We start from the raw sequence: 24,927 nt of genomic DNA, 5'->3' as shown, positions 1-24,927 counted from the left end.
GAACAAAACACAGTTTGACAAGAACAGAAGGGAACGCTGAGCACAGCACTTTCCAAGAGAAGCGTGGACATGGCAGCTCACCTGCACTGATGCACAAGTGAAGGCATCCTTCCAAGAGCCCCCCAGCACCCTGCTTATTATCTAATAAAACGTGTTAGCACAATCACTCTGACTTCCAATATGCTTTGCCTTCTACATCATTGGGTCATTATTCTTTATGAGCAAGCTGTCTCCATTTAATTCAGTAAGTTTGCATCGATAGCAGTGACTAGGAGTAGACTAAAGAAAAAGGAATACAGTTATAGGCCAGTAGGTAATTAACAGAAGGAAAAAGAAACCAGCAATCCACTAATGCAGTGAGGGGAAGTGAGCAGGTGTGAAGAGAACGCTAGCAGCAGAGGGGTTCTTACAGTTCTTACAGTTCTTACAGTTGCAAGAGAGGGCAGAGAAGCACAGGCAGGACACTGCCCCACTCCAGTTATACTAACCTGCAAACCTTCTGTTGGTAGCACCATTAATCTTTGGTGGTCACTTCCAGCATTCGAGTCAACACAAGCAAACTTGGAGGGAGATGTGGACTAATTCCTCTCTAAGTTAGGGCTGTCAAAATGAAATTCTTATCTACACACATGTCTTGTGCTGCTTTATCTTCCACAGAACAGCAAGTCTGCACGGCCTGCACCTCCCAAGAAAATTTGCTTGCATGGATTAAAAAGCTTTCAGTTCTTCCCTACGGGGTATTACAGTTGTCAAGAAAGTCATAAGACCCACACAGAGAACTATGCCCCTTTCTGTGAATTATCCACATCAGCACACAGTGATGGCCAGATAAACTGTAACTGTCTTTGCCACGTCAATGACTTCTCATCTTCAGCCCAAGGCAAAACCCCAGACTGTGAATTCACACAACTTCAATGCTGATCCTCAGTGAAAACTATGCCTCTTGTGCCTGGGAACCATCAGAAAAAGGCTCTGATGAAATTAACCCCAACTGGAAAAGTGAAATATTTTCTGGAATTTCCACCAGCTGTAGCAGTGAATAAAACACAAATCATGGAAGCATCCTCCAGCCGCAGGTTTCATGACAGAAAAGCCTCTCATTCAGGTTTTGAGGCAAAAAAAGAGCCCAAGCTGTTAGTAAACCTCACAGCTCAGAATCAGAGCTTTGTAACCACATCTCTGCCCAGCAGTACGTGGTGCCTTCCAGCTTTTGATTTCGAGGGCCTGAGTTAAAAGACATTGGTACCATCATGAGATGCACTATCACAGTGTTATCATGCTTCTCAGGAGCAGACTGCAGCTTATAATAAACCTAGCTGCTGATCCCAGTTTCCATCTAAAATGGGTTAACTGCTTCTGTCATAAGGCAATAAATTCTCTTAAGTAAAAAAAAGTGTCAGACCTGCTGTGCACGAGAAAAAAAAAAAAAGAATCCATTCCATTTAAAAGTGCATACGGTTAAAGTTTCTTCTGCATGACCATTCTTCAAACAGCAGATCTGAAATCAGCTAAGCAAAAGTGCAACCTTGCAAACCAAAGCATCTTTGTCTGTCATAAGATACCGTTGCATTCATTTCACTAAATCAATTTAGAAACCACTTTAGCTACACATTTAGCACAGTTCTCTCATGTGTATAAGACCACATACATCATCCTGCATCTTCCTTAAATAGTGGCCAAGGCCCTTTTAACATTTAAGAACATGAAACATCTGTTGCCTTACATATGCAACTGAGTGGGGAACTAAGAAACATTTGCTCACAGTGACAGCTGAACACACGTGGGTTACTGTGACACACATTATTAGATTAGCTTCATACTTTACCACTCTGACAGACAAACTCAATTTTGCTGCATAAACAGAAGGGCTATCTCAGAACTGTGGGAACGATCTTGTGAGAAGCTGGAGAACATCAGTTTGGACAAGCTATTTCTTCTCGTAATGCATGGCACAGCAAGATAAAAGATAGGCTAAAAGGTGAGCAACGCTTTTCCAGTTTAGGAATTCTTTCCGTGCCACATTCTTCATTATATCTGCTGCGTACTTGAGGCCATTCAGGACGGTCCTGTGACCTCTGTAGAGTGCAATTACTAAGATAAAATACAAGAACATCTGTTTGATGTTGCTGGCTCTACAGGCTGCCTACAGGACTATGCCCCATGCTACGCTCTCCCAGGCCTTGTCCAAAAGTTTTTAATTATCCAAATGAGCTAGAGGGATGCATTAGAATAAGGACTTTTACTCTACCTACATAAAAGCTTTTCGATGTTACAACAAGAGCACCCAAAGAAAAGGATAAAATTCACCCCCTGTTCCAAAAGCAGCAAGTAGGTACACTCAGTATTGCTGCAGCTTTCTGAAGTCCCTCTTACCTTCAGTGATACAGGAGCCACGAAAACAACAAAAAGAAACTCTACTGCCCAACTGCAGCACCCACTGGACAGCTGGTAATCTGAATCTTCAGGACCTGCTCAGCAACCTCCTCCGCAACTTTTCCAGGATCTAGGTCCACAGCTGCACCTCCAAGTAACAAATAGCAACGTAAAAAGGGATTCAATTAAAGACAGGTATCCTGCCACTCAGCAGCTTTCACGGAGTAAATAAAAGCAGAAGGATGTCAATAAATCATGACATTTTACATCGATGTTAACTATTAGATCTGTTGCTGCTATAAGTAAGAAACCATCCATCACAGCACGTCACATCAGCTCCCCAGCTGTCATGCAGAATGCGGTGGATCACTGCTACAGCTGCTGCTGCCAACATCACTAAAACACCAGGGATCCTTCAGCAGAGCTGATGAAAAATAGTGTTTTCTGCCCGCAGTTCACCATCCACTCGTTTTGAAGCACTACCTAGAGCTAAAGGCCTCTCAGAACTCTTCCTGTTGGTTTCCTCTTCAAGAGTAGCACTCACACAAACCTGGGAGTGGAGAAACTAACAGCAGCAGGTGTCCTGAGCAGGTCCTATTGGGTGCACTTATTTTCCCTTCTTTTTCTGCTTGGCTGCTAACGGTATTTTCTCCGATGGAACTAACTCCAGGTGGCACTGAGCTACAGGGAACTCACAGCTGCCCCTTAGCCAATGAGCCCCTGGATGCAAAACACTTCCTAAACTCTTTGGCAAGGTATCAAACCTAGAGGACCTCAGCACCGCAGATGTCTGCGATGAGGTAGTCAGACACGGGGTTTATGATCACTCATAAGCCAGCCTGTATAATTTCCAATAATTGCAGAGCTGAAGTAGAGGTGACGGACATGGACTGAGCTATGACTAGGATAAATTTCAGCCCAGAAACCCAAGCTTTTTGCACTTATTTACATACAGACGTACAGAAGAGATTAAGGGAGCTCAGTGTGGCCCTTTGATTCTCAGGTGGCACTTCTTCCAGGATTGAGAGCAGCACAAGGGCGTCCAAGCACACTTCAGAACTACCACGGACCTGCTTCCAGTGTAGGACCACAGAATTCCCATAGATTTGTAAAGGATCATAGAATAGGATAGAGATGTTCTATTCTATATATAGGATATTCTCTATATAGGAAAGGATGTCCATTTAAAAAAAAAACAATACATCATTAAAAGAAAACAGATCATAAAAGGAAAGAAAATCTATTTAAAAACATCTGAATTCTTCACCTGTCTCAGCTTAAGGATAAATGATGGTTTATAATCTACTTCTACAGATGGGAAATAAGCCTTGACATCAAGCTTTCACTGAGGGAGCCTGCAGGGGCCCATCTCAGCACAGAACGGGCAGCTGGTGCCCATGCTGCTGCTCCTGATCTCTGCTCTCCCTTGTCTTTCCTCCTCTTAACACCAACACGCTATAAAACGAGCACACCACTCCTGCAGTGACAGTGTTTTCAAACATGCTTTCAGCATCTTCCTTTGCGGTGCTTTGTCCTCTGCCACCTGCTCAGCTGCTGCTTATCCCCAGCAGTATGCAGGTCACACACCGAGCGTGGCAGGCAAACCTGGGTCAGAGCAGCAGTTGGAAAAACCTGCTGCCAAAGATAAGGCGAAAAGAAAGCATTTGCTCGACCCTGCAGTTCAGTCTGTGATCTGGAAGAGATGCATCAAAACGCTTTTCTAAATTCCAGTGGCTTTGAGAAGTCTCTCTCTAGGAGGCAAATCCCACCCTCACCGCTGAGGAACAGAACTGTAAAGTCTGTGCCTGCTTTTTCCTGGAAAGCAGGGATCTTAGCATGTGCGTTAATTCCAGGTGCCAGAGGCTGCTGTGCATTGTATTGCAGCTATGCTTCCTGAGGGCACCTGCTAACACAAAGAGCTGTTTTGCTGCTGCTGGATCTGTTACTTTGACTGAAGGAAGCTGTGTGCCCAGGTCCTTTTGGGGGAAAGGTTGTCTTCTCTTAGAAAACCAACAGCAGGATCAAATGTGGGGTAACGCTACTTGAAAAAGGGCTTGTCAGAGCCTTGGCTGACACGGCAAGACTACAGAGGGCTTTTTCCCTGTGAAGAATTTTGCTCTACACAGAGTGTCACAACCTAACCTTCCTTAGCTGGACAAACATGGGACTGAAAACTGCAGAGCACTCAGAAAGCCCAAGTATGACGAGCAAACTCCACTTCCAGGATTCCCTATCACAGGTTTCTGCAAGCAGCAATCAGATCCCTACAGCACACTGCTAAACACGTGAACATGAAGCCCATTCCAGAGATATGGAAACAAACCCCAGGCAGACACTGCGCCTGGACAGAAGGACAGAGCCTGGGGCACTGTGTGAGCGGACATCCTGGGCCAGGCTGCAGGACAGCAGCACAGCGACTGCCCATCAGATGAGCTGCTGCTGAATCCAAAGCAGCACAAACCTGAGGACATAATGATAGGATTTGCACTACTGTTTTGATAGCACAATGAAACTAATTAAAGCTGATCATTAACAATCTTCGCGAGTACGCAAAACAACTTCTTAAGCAGAGACAATAACCTTTTTAAGGGCCTACACAATCTATCATCCAACATTCCATGCTTTCCTTTGTTAAGCTGCTCTTTCTGCAATTAGTGTCAGCATCGTTAGAAGTCAAAATGAAAACGCTCCTCCGCAGGAAGTGCCTCAGAGTAGACCCATAAATACTTTTGTAGTGTTTGAAAGGGAAAAACATGGAGAATGAAACAAAGGAAAGAGAGTCTCGAATAGAACCTCATTTGTAAACCCCGCTGGTCAGTGGATGTTTGCTGGCCTCATTTCAAAGCTCTTTGTACATCAGAGGTAAGGTGGGGGTAGGAAGTTCACATCCCCAGCCTTCAATTCACCCAGGCAGACCGGGATTTCCCCATTTTCCACTGCCACATCCACACTCCAAATCTATTCTTTCTCCAATATTTTTGGCTATTAGGAAGTAAATTTAGCTGCTGTTCTAATTTGTTTCAACTTCTAAGCGCTAATGCCCACGCAAACATATGTTGAATAGGATGGTTAAGAATAGTTAATGAGAGCTTAGTTACTGATTAGTAAATGAAAAGTGCAAATGTGGCAGTTGCCATAGATCCTTGCAGCTCCTTGCTGGCACTGAGCCCAGTAGGGATTAAAAACAGGACACGGATTGGCAGAAGAAAGGGAGAAAGGATTTGGATATTGGATATAAAACTTGCTGTAAAAAAACAGTTCTGCATGTGGATCTTAATGCAAATTGCATGAGCAAGACAAAATAATTCTGAATGCATTTATGTACGCTTTGTGCTGATAGGATTAATGCAAATATTACAGTGACACTATAAATTCACAACGAAGTGAATGCCTACAGGCAGCTCCACTTGGTAGATGTGAACAGAACTGCATTCTGTTCTAAATTTGTCAGCAAAGGAAACCGTGGGGAATAATCTCTTCACTTGTACCTACCACTGACATTTCCACATGGAAATAGGGACGCCTTTTATTTCAGCGACAGCCACAGTGCACATCATGCTCTCATCAAGGAGAACAGAAAGAACACAAAAGAGAGCAAATGGCCATTATTAAGCCCTAATGTTAACAGAAACTAACTGTAATACTTCTTCCCCATGCGCCATGATTACAATACCCACCCCTGTCAACTCTTGCCTCATTTTCCTTCCCACCCCTCATCTAGGAAGGAAAAGAAGCCCCAAGAACAGCACAACTGAAGGGCTGCTACTGTTTTCAGTCCAGTAGTGGGTGGAAAGAACTAACTTTATAAAAGATTTTTGAGTTTGAAGACTGTTTTCTGGGTGAGGTGACCCATACAGCACTTAGTGAAGAGTTTTTCTTTCTGTGCAATCTGCACCTCCCCAGAGCTGAATGTGGCTGCTTGTATTACAACTGAGAAGGTGAGATTTTCCTTATATTTGCAAAATTTTTTAAAAGAAGAAAAACAAAATGCTGTTGGATATCAGGAAACACTTCTTTACTGAAGGGTTGTTAAGCACTGGAATGGGCTCCCCAGGCAGGAGGTTGAGTGACCGTCCCCGGATGTGTTTAAAAACCATTTGGATGTGGTGCTCAGGGACGTGATTTAGTGGAGGGTTGTTAGTTGGGGTGGGATGGTTGGTTGTGGACAGACTCAGTGATCTTGAAGGTCTTTTCCAACCTGAGCAATTGTATGATTCCATGTTAGCAAGGGCCGTCCTCTAAGGAAGTCATGGCCCAACTTCAGATTAGCATCTCCAAATAAAGCCTTGGGAAGATACTTCAAAGAAGAAAAAGAACAGTGTAATCCCTCCTTTTATCATTCCCACAAACTCCAACTACTTCAGCTGAAACCCCTCCCTCACCCTACCACCCAAATCCATCTGAAAAAACGTGCACTTGGTGTATCAAGAAACAAGCACTCCTCACTAGCTGGAGTTGTGCGGCTCAGCAGCACCACACGCTGCAGGATCTCATGCAGAAATCCTCCAGGTTGAATAATGAATCTTTCTTTTACTTCCTTGATTGTGATTGAGAACAGCTATAAAGCAGCTCAGATTTTTATGTGTTTATAAGTATATAGGATAACATTTATACATCCTAATTCAAATCCTATAGTCCTTTCTAGTTTCAACCATCATATTTCTTCCCATGAACGGTTACACACCTGTTATTAAAGCTGATGACACACCAAACAAAGCAAAGCTACACCAAAGTGTAGCTATAAAACTTTTATGAGAAGCCATGATACAATACAGGATCTGTGTGGCTCATTTATAACCTGAGGAATTAGGCTGATGATAGATGTCTGTTTTACCCAACATTATTTGTGTATAAAGCACTTGTACTGAGTTACACCGGTATATAATCAGAACAAACTGTAGAGAAGGAGTGAATGAAATGCTGCACAAATGACAAAGGCAAGGACGGAGAGGTCAGATGAGTTACAGCCACACAATGTCTGAGTCAAAAGATCCCTTTTCTACAGGCAATAGCACCGAACACATCCACCAGCCCATGTTCACTACTGACCATCACTGACTTCGTACAAAGTTAAAAGAACTTCAGAGGATGCTTTTACATGGATAATTTTGCCTAAGAGAGATGGATTTCACTGTCATTTGTCACTGGCTCCCAGGGGTCAGGGACAGCAGTTTTGCTTGCTTGCTTCAAGGCAACAGGCCAGCAGTGGGTGTTTGAGGCTCATCTCACTAACTTCAAAATGAACAACCTGCATACAGCGTGTTTAAGTAAAAGTCAGAACCCATCTTCCTTATAATGATGGGGGAACAGGTTATTTGGGATAGGCAGAGCTATTCCAGGCAGCCTGTAGCTTCTCATTTTACCAAACAAAAAATAACTGTCAAAAAGGTAAAACTTTGTATTTGTTGTTCTCTTCTTTCTCTATAATGTACCCCAAGCAGCTGAGCACCATGTTACTCGTGGGACCTGAAACACAGTCTTACACAATTCTCATCAAGAGGCCCTTCCTCCCCTCAGCAGGACAGCACACCTACAGCAAACAAAATCATTCTGGCCCATCACCTTTCATTCCCCCAACCCACGCTTGCTGCCAGGCACTATGGCACAGGACACCGTCGTCTTTAGCAAAATAAAAATTATCTGTGTAGTTTGTCAACCTGCAGGCTTCTACACTGCCTTTATGGATTAAAGATCTGTGCTCCTCTTAATATATACAGATATTCCTTTTCATAGTAACAAACACTGACATCACATATTTAATGTTCCTACTACTGATGAAAAATCTTCAACATGTCGACCATGTTAATAGCAGTACACAGTGTTCTACAAATGCTCCTATACTGCCTTGACATAATCAGCCACCGCAGAATAAAGGCACAACCATAACTCATTTAACAGCCTCCCAGTGACACACCAGGTATCCTCAGGCTTAGAGTTCGTCTTAGAACGTTAATCTCATAACAAACAACTTTAAGGTGGATAAATGATTGTACAATGAAACAGCGAACGAAAGTCAGCGCTTCTCAACAGCTACCCAAGGGCTTCCTTTCCATTTTAGCCACTGCAATCTGTAGATGAAGAGTGCAGCCTTTGAAGATCCCCATTTGGGAAATGTTACCACAGTTTCGGTAATAACGCACTTTACAAAGAAAAGCTTCAGTCTGAAGGGTTCTGAAGATTCCACAGTACAGTATGGCACCCACTCAGTATTTCTCCCAGCCTCTGCTCACCATGGCCTGAAGCAGGCATGATCTCACCTGTCATGGAGAGCTGCTGCAATACTTACTGGGCTTTCACTTTGTTTTGTAGAAAAACGGACTAAAAAAACCCCAACCTTGCAGCTCAGGGACAGCAGTGCTGCACAAAAGTCACTCATCTCACGGATGAAGTGAAAAGATGAAATCTGGCTGCAAAATGGAGAAGCACACACCCAATCCTTCTCAAGTAATCCCAGCTAAATCTTTTCTTTGAACGCTGCATGCTGAAGAAGAAAATAAGGTCACAACTGGAGATGTCAAATAAATTGCTTCCTGTATCTGAAGAAGTTCTTCACTATCACTGACTTCCTAGAGGTGACTAAAAGCCCTCTCTTCTAAGGCCACCTTGCTGCAATCAGCTCGTGCAGACACAGCACACAACAGAAGCAGCTAGGGACCCAGTCCCTAGACCCAGAGTTAAGAAAGCAGATTAAAATCCCTTCTAGAAATATCCCTGTGCACCTCTCTCCTCCTTTGCTTCTTCCATCATTCTCTCATCTCCGTATCACGTGCAACAAGTGCACAACTTCAGCGTTTGGTCACCCTCAACAACAGCTAGAAACCCTGCCGTGTTTCCAACACTCGTTGTGTTTCCCCTAAAGCCAAAAGAGAGCACCAGATGCCAAGAAGGAAAACTCAACTCTGTCCCAGTGGAAACGGTGACACAGTTTAATTTTACTGGGGGGGACGTGGGGATGGGCTGAAGGGCCCTGAGAAGGACTCCCAGACCCCAAAGCCGCAGCTGGGGCAAACGCACACAGTGGCGTCCAGGGCTCCTTCCACACCAAAACTGCCAGGAACAGCCCCAGGCTGCGGGGCAAGAGGAGGGGTTCTGGGTGGAGCCGGGCAGAATGGGGTGGTATCACTGCCACTTCACAATGAGCCTCGTCCCCCTGAAGGCAGAGCTGGAGCAGCAGGCGCATTTGCCGCTGTTCCCTCTTGAGCTTCAAGATGGAGCAGAGACCCCCGAGCCAATCCCAAGAGGCATGGCCAGAGATACCGAGGGCACCCCGCAACCCCACGGCCCAGCAGGGGCCCTACGAGGTGTGCGAGGTGCAGCCCCTGCAGGGGCCATCGGGCTCAGCTGAGGATCCTGCCTCCGTCGTGTCACCGCAGGAGGAGGATCCCCTGAGCTGCATCCGCGCCGGCTGCACGCGCAGACCCCAGGTAGCGGGCACTCTGTGCTTCCCTGGCGGCCCCTGCCCGGCCGTGCCCTGAGGGTGCCGGGGTCCCCTGATGCCGGCACCTCTAATTCCCCTCCCTGTCCCAGGAATACGCACAGAAGCTGAGCTGCCTGGCCTGCGTCTGCACCACCTGCACAGCCGCCCGCAAGGACAGCCAAGCTCAGCATCACCTGTGTGCCTGCGCGTCGGAGGTGGCGCAGTGCATTGAGGTAAGGGGAGCGCCGCAGGGCCGGGCGGTGGGCACAGCGCTGCCCACTGCGGGGTCGCTGGGGAGCCCCGGAGCCAGGACGGGGGGCCCGGGCTCCACACACCAGGCAGGGCCTGCTGCACCGTCCCATCCCTTCCCATCCTGCTGTGCCCTCAGGAGATGATGCAGGAGGAGCCCGCTGTGTGTCCGGACGTGGAGCTGCGGCAGGAGGCCATCAGCGCCATCGCCGCCATGAGGTACCGCCCCAGCCCAGCTTTGGCCAACGTGGTGGCACTGGTCCCGGCCAGGGGCCGTGAGCAGAGCATCACGCCTCTGCCCTCTCTCCCCTTGCAGCAAAGCGCAGCTGCTTCCAGAGGAAGAGAACAAGAGTCTCCTGCGCACCTGCATCAGCAGCGTCCTCCACCTGCCAGGCCGTGAGGATGACACAGACTGGGAGGTGCGCACGGCCTGAGCCCCGGGAACGCTTCCTGGGCACCAACCGCCCGGGATGCCGCTCTGCTGCCAGCAGGACGCAGCAGGGATGGCCGCCCTGACCCCTGTCCTCCTTGCAGATCATGGAAGCCCTGCACCGCCTGCTGGAGGGGCTGTTGGGCAGCACCGGTTCCACTGTCCTCAATGAGCTGCAGAACATCTTGGAGGTCTGGCTGTGTGGCAAGGCTGGGATTTGCGGGGATGGTTTCAGGCCGTGAAGGGGGATCCACGTGAGGTCCCCCCACAACCTGCTGCGGGCAGGGGGTGCTGGCCCGAGGCCGGCCCTTGTGGGGTCAGAGGGATGGGTGGGGAGCAGCGGGAAGGCGGCAGGGCCGCAGCAGGACAGGGACGCAAACACCCAGCCCCACTGCAGCTGGGGAGCGAGCGGAAGGACGAGCACCCCGTGCCGGGGGCCAACCGGCTGCTTTTCTCTCCACAGCTCCTGCTGCCCTTCACTATGAGCCAGCAGGCCACCGTGGAGGAGAGGGCCGTGGCGTGCATTGGCAGGCTGCTCGCCTTCACCAACTCCTGCTCCTTGCCCAAGGTAGGAGCCCTGGTGCGCACAGCTCCAGGGACTGCGTCCTGGCTCCCCAGCTGGAGCCCACCTGTCTCGCCTGCCTCCAGGCTTGCGCACAGCCTGGGCTGGGCCCCGCTGCCCCGCTCAGCCGTGCGCCCCCGCTGCCTCTCTCCCCAGCTGTGCTCCTGCTTCACCGTCTTGCAGCACAAGTGCCAGAAGAACCAACGTTTCCCTATGCTAGGGAAGCTGGCCGGGCACCTCATCCTCTCCTGCACCTCCATGGATGAGAGGACGAGAGACGAGGCGATGAAGGCTGTCCATCAGCTTTTCACCCTCATCACCACACCAAGTGAGAGGAGTTGCATTGGGCTAGGTCCCTCCGACCTCCAGGTGCCCAGGCCCCTCACTCACATTGTGTGCGCTCCCCTCCAGGATGGTCGCTGAAGCAGCAGAGGCCCAAGGTGCCAAAGCTCTGGGAGAGCCAGCTAGCTTTGCTCCACCAGGAGGCTTCCCATGACAGCAGAGCCATTACGATCTTTCAGGTACAAAGAGCAAACCCTGAGCCCACAGGAGAACCCAGGCCTGCAGTGTCAGAAAGAGTGCAGGCGCTTTCCTCGAGCAGCCCTGGTGCCCGTACAGCCCTCACACTCCCTATCCTTGGTGTCTCCCAGCCCAGCCCCTGCTCCCAGCTCTCCTGAGGCACTGACACGGCCCAGCAGCCACACAGGGGAAGAGTCATCCCTTCTCTCCTTCTTCCCACAGGTCCTTCTGAAATACCTGGCGTACCCTGAAAGGGTCAACGTATTACTTTGCACCATCGAGAGCATGACAGCGCCGAGCCTCCACAGCACCGAGCTGGCTGCCCACATGGTGGATGTGCTCGCTGCAAAGACTTGCTTTCCTCCACGGCAGGTGGGAACCTGCTGCTGCCACAGCTCCAGCCCTCGGGGCTCTGCCCCATCCCTGGCACTGGCACCGTGCTGTGCCCACTGGCAGCAGAGCCCTGCTCCAGTGCCGTCCCATTCTCATGTGTGTCCCCCTTCAGGTGCGGAAGATCATGAAGACCATCTACAACAGCCTGCCGTCCATCACAGACAGGGCAGCTCGCAAGAGCCTGGGCAGGGCCCTGCTCGTGCTGGCCAGCAAATTCCCCAAGCATACGGTCAGCAGCCTGCTGGTCTGCTCCCCCACCTGCACCAGGTAGGGGGCCCACGGCCCTCAGGGCTCCTCTCCCCTCCCCTCCCCTCCCCGCCCTTTCCCTCCCTTCCCCTCCACTCGCCACCATATGGCTGTCAGCCAGGCGAGAGCAGCCACGCTGACAGCCCTGGGGACCTGCAGGGCCGCTGTCACCATGTGGAAGGAAATGCTCTCAAAGCCCCCGGCCATGGAGAAGGTGCTGCAGGAGCTGTTCCAAGTGCTGATAAACCATTCTGAGCACCACACGTCACCATTCATCAAGGACAGGCCACGTGTCCTTGCCCTGGCCGTGAGTTCCTCGCTCACCCAGCTGAGCCTGAGTCCCCGTTCCTCTCCCCTATCCGCCCCCTTCCTGCCCTGGCATCCCTCCATAGACCGGCCGGGGGCTCTGGGGGTCCCCCTTGCCTACACGTGTAGGGATGGCACAGAAAGGAAACCTGGGGGACGGGGCAAGAACCGTATCTGGGTGGTTTCTGCAGGCTGCAAGGACCCTACTGGAGATACTCCAACTGCCTCTGGTCCTGAAGGAGGCCCGGGCCTTCTTCCCAAAGCTCTTCCTGGCCCTCCTCCTGCAAGTGTCCTTCACCACCAAGCTGACACAGCAGGAGATCTGGGAGGCGCACCAGCAGAACCCGGTCACTCCCATCAGGTGCTGCATCCCCCCGCCTCCCACTGCACCAGGACCCGGTGCTGGGGCTCCCGATGCGACTCGCACCCTTCTCCACCTGCAGGTCCACGGTGCAGGCCATGAAGGTGCTGCTCTGCAGCGAGGGCCTCCAGAGGCAGATGGAGGCCATCCAGGAGCAGGGGGGCTGGGACGCGCTTCTCAGCTCTGCCACCCACCTCCAGGGCGTGCAGGTGGTGGCCAGGTGAGAACTCCTTCCCCGGCCTGCCAGGGGGTCCCAGTGCTCGGACAAAGTGCTGCCACAGCACCACAGCCTGTGGCCCCTGCGGCACTGGCAAGAGGGCTGCACAGCCACAGCTGCGTCCCCCCGGCTCGGGGCTCATGGTGCCTTCTTATCCCTGCCAGGGCTGTGAGGGAGCTGCCCGGTGCTCTGCGTGACGCCATCTGCCACCAGCTGGTTGAGCTGCTCAGCACCAGCTTCTACTCCTGGGAGATGGTGGCCATGGTCTTCCTCATTGAGGTGAGCAACAGCTGCAGGAGAGCCAACTTGAGGCTGTTTGGCTGTGCCCTGCTGCCTTTCCCCAAGCGGAGTGTTAGATCCAGCACTAAGAGCCACCTGTGTTGCAGGTGCTGGAGTGCATGGACCTCACCACAGAGCTGCACGGCATCCTCAAAGTCTTCACCATGTATCTGCAGAGCCAGAGCATGAGCATGCGGCAGCTGGTGCTCAGGGGCATCCTGCAGCTCAGCAGGAGGCAGGACACGGTGAGCAGGGGGGCCTCAAAGCCCATCCCATCACTGCCTGCTAGCCTCGGGGCTGGCACTGGAGTGCTTTTGACCCCACTGTGCTTCCAGCTGTACCTAAAGGAAGGGGTGCTTTTCCCGCAGGCAAGGCCAATGATCATCTTCATGCAATGCATCATGGAGCAGCTGCAGGATGCAGACAGCGACAGCCGTGCCATAGCCCTGCCGATACTCAGCACCCTGTTGCAGCTCCCGGATGTGGCCAAGACCAGCTTCATGGCTCTGGAGCTGGCCAGCAAGCTCCCAGCGCTCTTTAATGATGTAAGGATGCTAGGGAGTCCAGCACACTAGGGATGTGTGCCCATGCCTGCTGCCCCTGCCCCCCCGTGTCACAGCACACCAGGGGACTTCCTGGCTGGTCTGCAGTTCCAGGCGCTGCGTGCCCCTGGGTGGACCTTCTGCAGGGCAGAGCTTGCACGCTCTGGAGCAGTTCTGGGGCCATCGTCAACATCTGCCCGCCGCCTCTCAGCTCAGAGATTCTGCCCCCACTTCATTGGTGGCAATGGCCCTGCTTGCCATGGACGTGGAGCTGCTGACACTGACATCCGTCTGTCCTTCCTTCCTTCCTCCTCTGCAGGAGTCCACCACTGTGCGGCAGCTCTCCATGGACCTCTTCCTGGAAACGCTGAACTTTGTGGAGGACCGAGAGAGGAGGAAGATGCAGAAGGAGGTGCGCAGGAACCTGGTCCTGCTGTATCTCCACCTGCACGACGAGGAAGAGAGCGTGGCCAAGGTGGGGATTGCGTTCATTTGGGGGAGGGCGATGCTGCTCCCGCGGTGCCCCCCAAACTCCACGAGCACTGCAGCCCACGGCAGCATCAGCCCCCGCTGCTGCATCCTCCCTGTGGAGGAGCTGCGGGGGACGCGGGCTGTGCTGCTGCTCGGGCTGCGGTGCCATCTCAGCTGCTTGGCAGGCCTCCCAGAAAGCCCTCCTCGGTGCCGCACGATTCCTGCGCTGGAGGCGGCTGGAGCACCTGGTGCAGACGGCGCAGTTCTGGCAGATCGCCGAGTGCCTGGTACGCACGTTCCCACACCCCAGGACAGGGTTGCGACCACCCTGCGCTGACCCCGCGCTCTTCCCTCTCCAGCTGGACAAGAAGGGGATGAAAGCAGCAGCGCAGGACTATGTGAGCCAGAGCCTGCTGTACCTACAGAGCCCGCAGGAGCCCCTGCAACGGGAGGCCGTGCGGTTCATCGGTGAGCCACGAGACTGAGCTTCCCCTGTCCCCGGCCCTCCAGCTGCACCCGCGGAGCAGCCGGGGTCGCTGACAGGGCCGTGTGTTCCTAGGGCTCTTAGTGCAGCACATGACGGATCAGCAGCAGGTCGAGAGAGAGCGCCTCTACGAAGGTGAGCCAGGCAGTGGGATGCCGGGGCAGCTGGCAGGTGACGTGCCTGTCCCCTGCTCCCTCCCGCCGGAGGGAAGAGCTGGGCGCCCTGCGGGTACATGGCTGCCATTGAGCCGCTCTGTCTCTCAGGCCTTCGGAGAGCACAGCGAGACCCCACTCCATCCGTCTCCTCGCTGGCCCTTCAGATACTCAAGATCCTGCAGGAAAGGAGGCCACGTCCACCACGAGGAGACTTGAGGCAGCTCTTCTCCAGGCTCCGCAGCGCGTGGAGGAGGTGGCGCTCCTCCCGGGCAGACAGCTGAGCGCCCTGCAAAGCTCGCGGCATCTCCTCCTGCCCGCTGCTCAGCTCTGCTCCTCGGCCACATCCTTCCCCGCTGCTGTGCCGCTCCTCACCCTGCGCTGCCACCTCCTTCAGCGCCAGTGCCTGTCTTCTCTCTGCGGGAAATGGAAAAACACCCAGGAGATCAGCATTGCCCTGAGAGGAACGGCACGTGCAGCGCTCCCTGCCGCTGCCACATGCTTTCGGCCACTGCCAGCAAGCACCAGCTGCTTTTCTTTCCATCGTGTGTCAAATGGACCAACCCATATCTGCTCATCAGTTCACCCCTCCATCGCAAGCAGTGGATTCCACAGCCCTAACAATTGCCTGTTTTTCTGAACATCCTCTCTGTTTTTTGCAGAAAGCCAACTGAGCATCACAAGAAGCCTCTGCAAGGCAGAAAGGAACTGATGAGCTGCAGAAGCAGGCATGAAGGACGGGAAAAACGTCTGGGAATGAGAAATGCTGTGGACCATATGGACAACAAATATATGCCTGATACACTACTGCCAATTTTCCATGGGGCTTCCAATAACATTCATCGCTTAAACTTCTTCAAAAAGTCATCTATCACGGGACACAAAGACACGAGTCCAACTGGTGAAATGCTCAAGTAAGAACAATACTAAATAAAACCAACATCTACACCACAAAGCCTCCAGTGTGGTCCCTGCTGCTCTAGCAGCAATCACATAGAGATCACAGCTCAGATTCCTGCTGCAGGCTGAACTGCTCACAAGGTGCATGAATCACCCGGACAAGGGGACGAGCATCCAGACAACAAAGTCTGCTCCCGTTACTAAAGCAACTGTTGTCCTAAAAGCATCATTTTATTGCAGAGAACTGCAGAGGAAACCTGCCGTACGAAGCAAGGATTCCCATTACATTACTGTCCATCTTTGAGGTCTGAAAGACAGACGTGGGAGCTCTTCAACCTTACTACAAATGAATGCCACCATTTAAACCGCACTGTCAATACTGCGATATCCCTTCTAAATAACAACTGCAGAACTGTTTGATCTCTAACTTAGATTTAGATATACAGACAGCACTTGGGATAAAACACTTTTTAAATTCAAGTCAAGTCCAGTTCAGAAGCACAGTTTCATCACTTCAGCACAAGCGGTACCATGCGATAAAACCATCCTGTTATTGAGCCCTGCCTGGTTGCATCACCGAGTGCTTCTCCCCTGCTGGAGCGTGGTGCTGTGGGCACACACGAGGCCACCCTGCACTGACAAGCCCTACAGCCGGAGCTGCAGCTGGACTCACCAGGAGGAGGATGTCTGTGAGCAAGGGCTCGCTGAGAAGAGCAGGAGCTCTGATCTGAGCTCCCCGCAACTTCCGAGCACGCAGATTGCAAACTAACCCTGTCCTCTCTATTCCGTTTCCTGAAGGGCATTCAGTGCTGCGAAAGAAAGGCACTTACACAACCACACACGCTCCCCCTGTCATTGATGGCACAGAGCCTCCTGTAAGCACGTCTGAAGAAATGCACCTTTTACACTGCCTAACAAACGGCACCCACTGCAACGAGACTACCCCTACTCTGTACGACCCAACAGAGACAGACACAGCTCTCTTTTACCGTCAGTCCTCCTGTCCACACCAGGAGCTGCCCCACGCAACACTTGCAGGGCAGCCCGTTCCCACCCCACGTATGACAGCAGCATGACTGCATCCTCGAGTCCTCTCTGGATTCCGTTGCGTACAGAGCTCCGGGCACAGCTGAGACTAGCAGAGCACAGAGCAGAAAACAAGAACGTGATTTTACAGAGCACTTCTCAAACACCGGCCTACCTCTGTGTGCCAGATCTACTTCTTGTTCTTGGAATGGACAGCAACACACCATCCCCCACGGCCCACAGGAGCCAGGGCTCAGCTGGCACGTCACGGAAAGGGCGCGCTGTCACATTCACAGCATTTGGGACCTTGAGCTCTAGGCACTACGTTGGTCATCTCCACGCTGGCAGAGCTCTCCCGTGCAGACCGACACCCAAAATGCAGAGAGAAATGGCAATCAGAGTTAACACCAGGCCAGCCTCACGGCGTCACAAGCTTTGCAACCGCTCCTCAGCAACGCGATCCAGCTCATGAGAGTTGGAGTTTGCTTCCTCTAAACCTGAACATGAACCTCCCCAGACAACAGCAGTTCCACATTATTTTCCAAACACCTTGTTTTCCTTTCTCGCAACAGAGAAGTGAATAAACCTGCGTATTTGTAAGCAGGACTTCAAAGGCCGTCAGAGCAACACCTGAAGATAAACATCTACTTCTGGAAGCATCTCCGTTTCACACAAAGCATCTCTTCTCCTCTTTCCCCTCATCTTTCCCTACCCTCTTGAAACGAATACACATCCAGTGGATAAAGCAGTTGAATTCATTAACATTTAAGTGTGTTCTTGCAGACAGCTACCCGTTATATAGAATAAACAAGCACAAGTATTCCAACTACAAATGGCTGAAAGTCTGAGAAAGTCCTTTTTCACATGGAGAACAGTGCAAGCAAACTCAAATGCAGCAAAGTTCTCCATTTAAGTAAAAACTCCTCACCTGCTATGGCCAATCACAGCTTGCTTTCCTTCTTGTTCTCTCAACAGGAGCATTCTGCATGCAGGTCAATTCTCTTTTTAAAGATAATACCAGGCTACAAAGTTATGGAAACGCACGTGGAAGCTGAATAGATCATCTTGTAGCACACAATTAGTGGTGTCAATGTTTGCAGGCACCAAAAAAGTACAAAATGCATCGAACCACCAAAACCTTCCACTTTGCTATCACCACTCCTCCTCTTTGCCATTTCCATCTCAGAGCTTGGACTGGTTTGGACTTTTCTGTCAGACGAGGGAACCAGGGGTTATGTTTACAACTGAATGCACAGAGGTTGATAGCATCACCATCCGTGCTCTGAAAGAGGTTCCAAAATCCAATTTCTGATCAGCTCTTCCATTCTCCAAAGAGATACAAAGTCAGGAGTTAAGAAGCAGACATTCTGGAAGCAGGTAAATGAGACTGCCCCTACAGGTGGGATTTCTCCAAAGAAACGGGAGGGCTGGCAGGCAGTGGAAGATGCCAGGCATCAGATGCAGTACATATCCTAAAGACCACTGTAAGGACAGCAGCTCACCAAGCCCTCTGAAAAATCACCACAGCGTTACTGAGCCAAAAAGGCCATGCTGGGACCAGCTGTACTGGTTCTGCAGTTCGTTCTCCTGGCGGATGTAAGCCACGCGGCCCCTCCCCTGTGGCTTCAGCCTCCAACTAACTCCAATTAGTCTTTCCAGTTTTTCTCACTTTGTGATTCTAACTGGCACCACTTAACTCACCACTTGAGCTGCAGCATCAAGGCACCTAACACAGACCTGAGAGAAATAATGAGAATCCCTCGGCACAAAGGCAGACACGCAGTGCAGCAAACACAGTGGCAAAGATGGAAGAATGAAGTCCAGGAAAGCTACAGCTTTCGTGCTCACGCAGTTGATGGCAGAAGCTCACTTGCTGGCACCTCACAGGGAATTCAGGCATGAACCACGGAAATGAAAAACCTGCAGAAAATGACAACTTGCATCCAGCTATGCTTACAGAACAGAAGTGCTCTCATTTGACCAAGAAATTAGGCGTTCCGTAGCAACTACAATAATTTCCTTCCACTGCTGAAATGGCTAGCATCTCCATTTGTAAGTACAGCATGCCAATACTAACAATAGTCTGACTTGATGTGCATCTCTGCATTTGCAGAAGCTCAGACCATCAGCAGCACAGGCATTCTTGTCCCTGCAAGAGGTGAAAGCATTATTCTAAAATATCCCTTTCACACGTAACTGGATGAAATAATTGAAAGAAGAACTGATCACACAAGACTCCTCATTAAACCATTTTTCACCAACCCATCTGTTACCAGCCAGCTTGGCCAATTCAGCATAAGAAACTGCCTCATTCCTTTTAGCACAAATTTTGAGATGTAGGAAGATTTAACAGAACACAACTGAAAACCAATGTTCCTTGCAGAAAAGTTCCTGCTTGCTTAGCAAACCTATTAGCTGCACAGGCCGGTCAGTAGCTCGTTCGCTCCATCTTTTGGTAGAAAAAGGGACTGCAACGCTCTCGGGTCCCACGGAGAAGTGGAAGCCGCATCTCTGTGCTCCAATTACTTGAGGTTCACCCATCAGAGAGCAGTTTCCACGCCTAAGCACAACAGCTTTTCAGGTTGGAGTCCGCGCCTCATTTTAAGAGCTCAGCAATGAGACAAAACAAGAAAAGATGACGGCACAGAGAAAACACAAAAAGGAACGGGATAAAACAGCATCTGCAGATGAGGCAAACGGCCAGGGGAAAAGTCGCATTTCAGCCCTGGAACCTCAAGGTCAAGACTCCGAATCCTGCACTCAGTTCTCATTCTCCAGCCCTTGCCTTAAGTGGACTAAAGAGAATTCCTCCAGTTCTGCCACAGCCTCCAACACTCCGTCTGCCAGTTTGAGCCACGGAAGTGTTTTCAGCCCTCTAACATCGCTGCCTTCCACTCATGAACCCTAACAGCTCAGAACGTGTCTTTCCCTAGGTCTGGGAACGCGTTCAGCTATTTTCATCAAGTTGCACAGCACTCTGCCTTAAAACAAGGAAAACACCCCAAGGCAGCAGTGTGCTTTTTCCTCCTTTACTTCTGCAGCTTGGCATCCCTTCTTGCCTTCCTACCCACCTCTACGAAACAGCTGCAGAAAAACTGTATTTCTCAATGCCAGAGGAACGAGAAAATAAACTCTCTACAGAGCACAGCATCACCCACTTAGACAAGCACCTGCAGCTGTCCAAACCACACTGTGTGCAGGCAGCAGGGTTTCATGCACAAGAAGATGTGCACAACAGGGTGAGCAAGAGCATCCACTCCTGAAAGGAGCAGCGGGATGGCAAGAGCACAGCTGGATGAGCACAAAGCCCAGTGAGCAAACGCTGGCTGATAAGTTACTTCTTCATGGCTTCCTAACCACTCTCTTTCCTGCCTTATTCCCTCTGTGTTCATTTTCAGAAAAGGTGACTTGCCTTTCTGACACTACAGAACAACATCCTGATAGCTGCTTCACAGCAGTGTCAGCAACTCCTCCATTTTCACACCAGCACAGCAGCGGTTATCATTAGACATCCTGGATGTGGTTCTGTTTAACTGAGACACACTTCTTCATCCAAGGACCAACTGACCACGCCGGTCAGAAACACATCAGCTACCTAACAGGCAGCGGAGCCGAAAGCACTTCACAGGCTCCTGTTACTAGGAAGGACAGACTGGATTACATTCAAGGTGCAGAACTATGCCTTCACAAAGACAGACCTGCACTGAGGTAAGACATCCGCTGAACGTGAGAGGGCAGGCAAGTAGCCAAAGCAGCAGCGTATGCACTGATGAAACAGACTTTCAGAAGAATCATGGAAACGAGACCAGGAAACAAGGCAGAGTTCACAAAGATAGAAGCAACAACAGCTTACAAAGGGTATTAAGCAGAAAGAGAAAGAAAAAGAAGAAAGAGAAAGAAAGGGAAATTGTGCACAACAAGGGCAGGCTATTCAAAGCATACAGAAAGTGTTGGGATGATAAACCACATATGCACAGAATCAAACCAAAGTTAATGGTCACAAGCTGGTGTTCAACTGACTTTCGTTTCTCTTTTCCTTCAATTTCCCCACCTTGCCTGCTCGGCTAATAAAACTGCAATCGTAAGTGCAGAGCAAAGGCACAATTTAATGCTACATCAATTATTATGACTTTATTGTGACACAGTGGTGCTCAACAGATCCCAGAAAGCTGCCCGGATGCCTCAGAAGCAATTAAGCTTTGATTCATCTAGCTCACTGCAGCACGGCACGTAAAACGTTCAGAGGCATTTGAATGATTCTATTACACAGAAGAGATGAGTGCACAGAGATCATTTAAAATAAACTGTCACATTATTTTAGCCAATGTTATACACAGTTCCAGTCCTATTGTGGTAACAGTTATGTCACTGCTTTACAAAGTAAACTAATGAAATAAATGAACTCTGACTAACAGATGGCACTGCAGCGCTGAAAAAGTGAACTCACGCTGTACATTTCTTTTCTACCACGACTTGTCTGGGTTTGGTGAGGTAATGTCACAACTGCAAAACTGAACAAGAAGAGACCTAAAAAGTGTTTTGTTTCACCGGCTGCAAGCAAACCTAAGAGGGGGCAGCTCTAAAACACGGCATAACTACTGAGTACCTTGGTGCAAGACAGAAGGACAAAGGCACCACTGACAGCACCAGAGGCTGCTGGCATATCTTTTGGTGCTGTTTGTTGGGTGGTGGTGGTGGTGGTGTGTGTGCGTATGTGTGTGTGTTTCTCAGTGCTTACGTGTTACTAAGCCCTGTGTGCCACACACAGCAAGAGAATGTATTCATTTTTCAAAGGAAGCTATCCTTCACAAGTTTCTTCTGCTAGATATTTTTTACCTGCTCTAATTTTGGTCACAGTCTGAAGCTTCTAGTCTTCACCCCAGACCATGTCATCTGTAGGGAATCAGCACTCTCACAGACTGTCTGAAACTGACAGTGCCAATTAACAAACTTGCAAATGTTTGCTCAATACTGCTTTTGTCAGAAGCAAAGGGCAGCAGCCTATTGCTCCAGGCAACCGGATGCAGTGCCAGGGATGGCTTGGGTGTCTGAGAGCCGTCTCAGCACTGTGGTACACTTGCCCTGGCAAGTGCAAGAGACAGAAGGATAAGAGGATGCCTCGCAACTGAGGGATCACTAACAAGCCTAACAAGCAACATAGCAGGTGCACACACAGCCAGGGCCATCCCAGAGGACGACCATCCGATGGCCTGAAGGCACGCACTGCTGCTCACGTCAGTGCTGCCGAATATTGTTAAACTTACTGGTGCTTGCTGATGGATAGCCCTGCAACTGGTTGAGGCAATGGAAAGAGCTGCGTCCCTGAACCAAGGAGATCAGGAAGTTCTGCTGAGCCTGTGTTCCAAGGAAGCAGGAGGTCTTGCTTGGAATCAGTCAGTGAATACATAACATACCTCTGGGAAACTCCTGCATACGTAACACAAGTAATGCAGAGAAAGTGAAGACCTTTTGTGTGAGCTGGGCATGGGGGGAAGGTAACCCTGGTGCACCCAGCACTGATGTTACAGAACGCCTGCTTTCTAACACTCCAACTTGAGTCTGAGAGTTTCCTGATCAACTGATTTATGCTAGCAGAACAATCTAAAAAGTTTCCCACAGCTGGCATGGCTACAAAAAGCAGTGTCATCACTAGAAGAACCAGAGAGTGGAAGACAAGGGAAAAAAAGCAAAACCAAACACCAGCTATCGATACCCACACGGGCCTGGCAGCACACAGGCCAGCTGGGCTGACGTCAATCTCATTCATAGGGAGCAGTGCAAAAAGAATTCCCAGAATCGCCACTTTGCACCACATCACAGTGAGAGCAACAGGAACAATGCAATCACTCACTAGCTGTGGACCAGTGACTAGCATGCCTCTCACGAAAACACGTGGCATCTAATTGGCAGCTGCTTTCCTTGTTGCTCACCTGCTCAGGGCTGCAAGCAAAGCTCTGGGTCATCTCCATGTTGGTGCAAAAAGCACTTCTTGTTTTGTGGGGTCACAGCTTTATCTGAGGATGGAATCGTTTTCCTGCCGCTTGAGAAGAGGACAAGAAAAGTTGCCCAGGTTCCAAACAGGAAGGCAGTGTCCAATGTCATCAATGCTTTAAATACACAGTTCCAAGAAACATTTTTCCTCATTATTTAATGCTTTGCAAAAGACAGCTGCTAACAACAGCACAGGAGAGCAGAAGTTCTATTGTTATTGCCCAAAATCTCAAAATCCCAGGCTCCGTTGTCTCTGCCTACACAAATTTTGTCTACACAAATTGCCCAAGGACGAAGCTAAGTTTCTCTTTTCACAATTAGTGCTGGAATAGCAAAACACAATTACTAACCAGCTCCAGGAAGCACAGTAAAGGAATCATATCAGTTCTGATAATCAATACAAGGGAGGGAATTAAAGTATAGTACAGCATCCCTTCTTGCCTCAGGTAGTCTGCATTAACTCAATCTAAGGGCAATGCCAATAATTGTCGGAGTTTAAGAAACCTCAGTCACTGTACTACAGAATCCTGACTGTAAAATCACTAGCAGAGGTTAAAACGCCATCAGGAAATAGAAACTATCACAGACAAACAAAGCCAGCCCCACCTGATGTCTGAGCAGCATTTTGCTCACATTTACCTTCCAAGTCTAATTCTAGGGGAAATCCAGCTCCTGTAATCCACTGAACGATGGTCAAAAAGGCACCTTTACAGCAGCTTTGCTCTAGAGTTATTTTTCCATTCCAGCAGTCACAGTATTTCTGGCGGTAATAGCAGTGCTCTCCATAAATCAGATGTTGTGTCACGACCTCTTTACTTTCGCAGGCTGAATTCCGTACCAGCAGTGAATTTTCGGGAGACAAAACCACATACATTTCAGCTGCAGTATTTCTCCACCTAATTCACAGCTGCAGGAGGGCAAAAGAAGCCCACACAACCACTCAGAACCCTTCACAACTTCTTCAGGTTCCCAGGAAACTAGCTGTAGGTGGCATAACTCTACTCAGGTGACAGAATCCATTTGCTTTTGGAAGAGCGCATTTGCCCAACACATCCTGGCTTTGATCAGGTCTTTTTCAGAATCCACTTCAGCAACAAATGCGTAAGACTCACAAACTCAGACTGATGTCAATGTTAGGGAAATATTTTTACATCAACTACTTCTTGTTTTTGATTTGCTGTGTGCAGATTTGCCTCAAGATCTTCCCATCTTGAACACAGAGACTCGTTTAAGCTCAGAACCAGGCAGCAGAGTGCAATGGAACAGACCTGTACCTTGTTCCTAACTGCTATACACATGGACTTTGCTCAAATAATGATACAACACTTTGGCTGGATAGATCACCTGTTTGGGGTCCCACGGTCCATACAGCCCCCCACTCCAGCTCATAAGCTCCCTTTAAGCACTGCAAGACCACACAAGGCATCCCCGGTGCCTTCTCTTCTCCAGGCTGAACAACCTCTCTCTCAGCCCGTCTTCGTAGAACTGGTGCTCCAGCTCTGTGAGCATCTTTGTGGCCTCCTCTGCACCCACTCCAACAGCTCTGCATCCTTCTTGTGCTGGGGGCCCCAGGCCTGGATGCAGGACTGAAAATGGGGTCCAAGAGAAACACAGCATGATGCCTTTTGTTAAACGATCCCTTTTCACTTTGTACACGCTGTCCTAGTCACAAAAGCGCTGTGCATCCCACCACAGAACTAACAACAAAAACACTACAGCACACACTTCTGCAGACTCCCAGCAGGAGCAAGAGGTGATCGTCCCCCTGTACACAGCTCTGGTGAGGCTGCGCCAAGCTCTGCATTCAGCTTTGGGAACCTCACCACAAGAAAGACATCGAGGCTCTGGAGACAAAGGCAACGAAGCCAGTGAGGGGTCTGGAGCACAGGTGTTAAGAGGAGCAGCTGAGGGAACTGGGATTGCCAGTCTGGAGAAGAGAAGGCTCAGCAGAGACCTCATTGCTCTCTACAACTCCCTGAAAGGAGGCTGTGGTAAGCTGGGGGTCTGCC

The 24,927-nt window shown here is 50.2% G+C and overlaps 3 long non-coding RNA genes across 3 annotated transcripts in view; 1 reads left to right on the top strand and 2 right to left on the bottom strand.

Moving 5' to 3' along the window:
* The window catches only part of LOC128078334 (uncharacterized), a 28,456-nt gene extending 15,647 nt beyond the window's left edge, over window positions 1-12,809 (bottom strand). The window contains exon 1 of the long non-coding RNA XR_008205577.1: window positions 12,703-12,809. This is a non-coding gene — a long non-coding RNA (uncharacterized LOC128078334). The remainder of the gene's footprint in view (window positions 1-12,702) is intronic.
* Window positions 12,059-24,927, top strand: part of LOC128078343 (uncharacterized) — a 33,546-nt gene continuing 20,677 nt past the window's right edge. Inside the window, exons 1-2 of the long non-coding RNA XR_008205590.1 lie at window positions 12,059-12,210; window positions 12,349-12,403. This is a non-coding gene — a long non-coding RNA (uncharacterized LOC128078343). The remainder of the gene's footprint in view (window positions 12,211-12,348; window positions 12,404-24,927) is intronic.
* The window catches only part of LOC128078338 (uncharacterized), a 95,930-nt gene continuing 86,051 nt past the window's right edge, over window positions 15,049-24,927 (bottom strand). The window contains exon 3 of the long non-coding RNA XR_008205586.1: window positions 15,049-15,418. This is a non-coding gene — a long non-coding RNA (uncharacterized LOC128078338). The remainder of the gene's footprint in view (window positions 15,419-24,927) is intronic.

Source organism: Tympanuchus pallidicinctus, unplaced genomic scaffold, assembly GCF_026119805.1.
Source record: "Tympanuchus pallidicinctus isolate F22 unplaced genomic scaffold, pur_lepc_1.0 scaffold17, whole genome shotgun sequence".
Taxonomy (NCBI): domain Eukaryota; kingdom Metazoa; phylum Chordata; class Aves; order Galliformes; family Phasianidae; genus Tympanuchus; species Tympanuchus pallidicinctus.
Note: the sequence above shows the minus strand (reverse complement) of the source record. Positions and strands in the feature narration are given on the sequence as shown.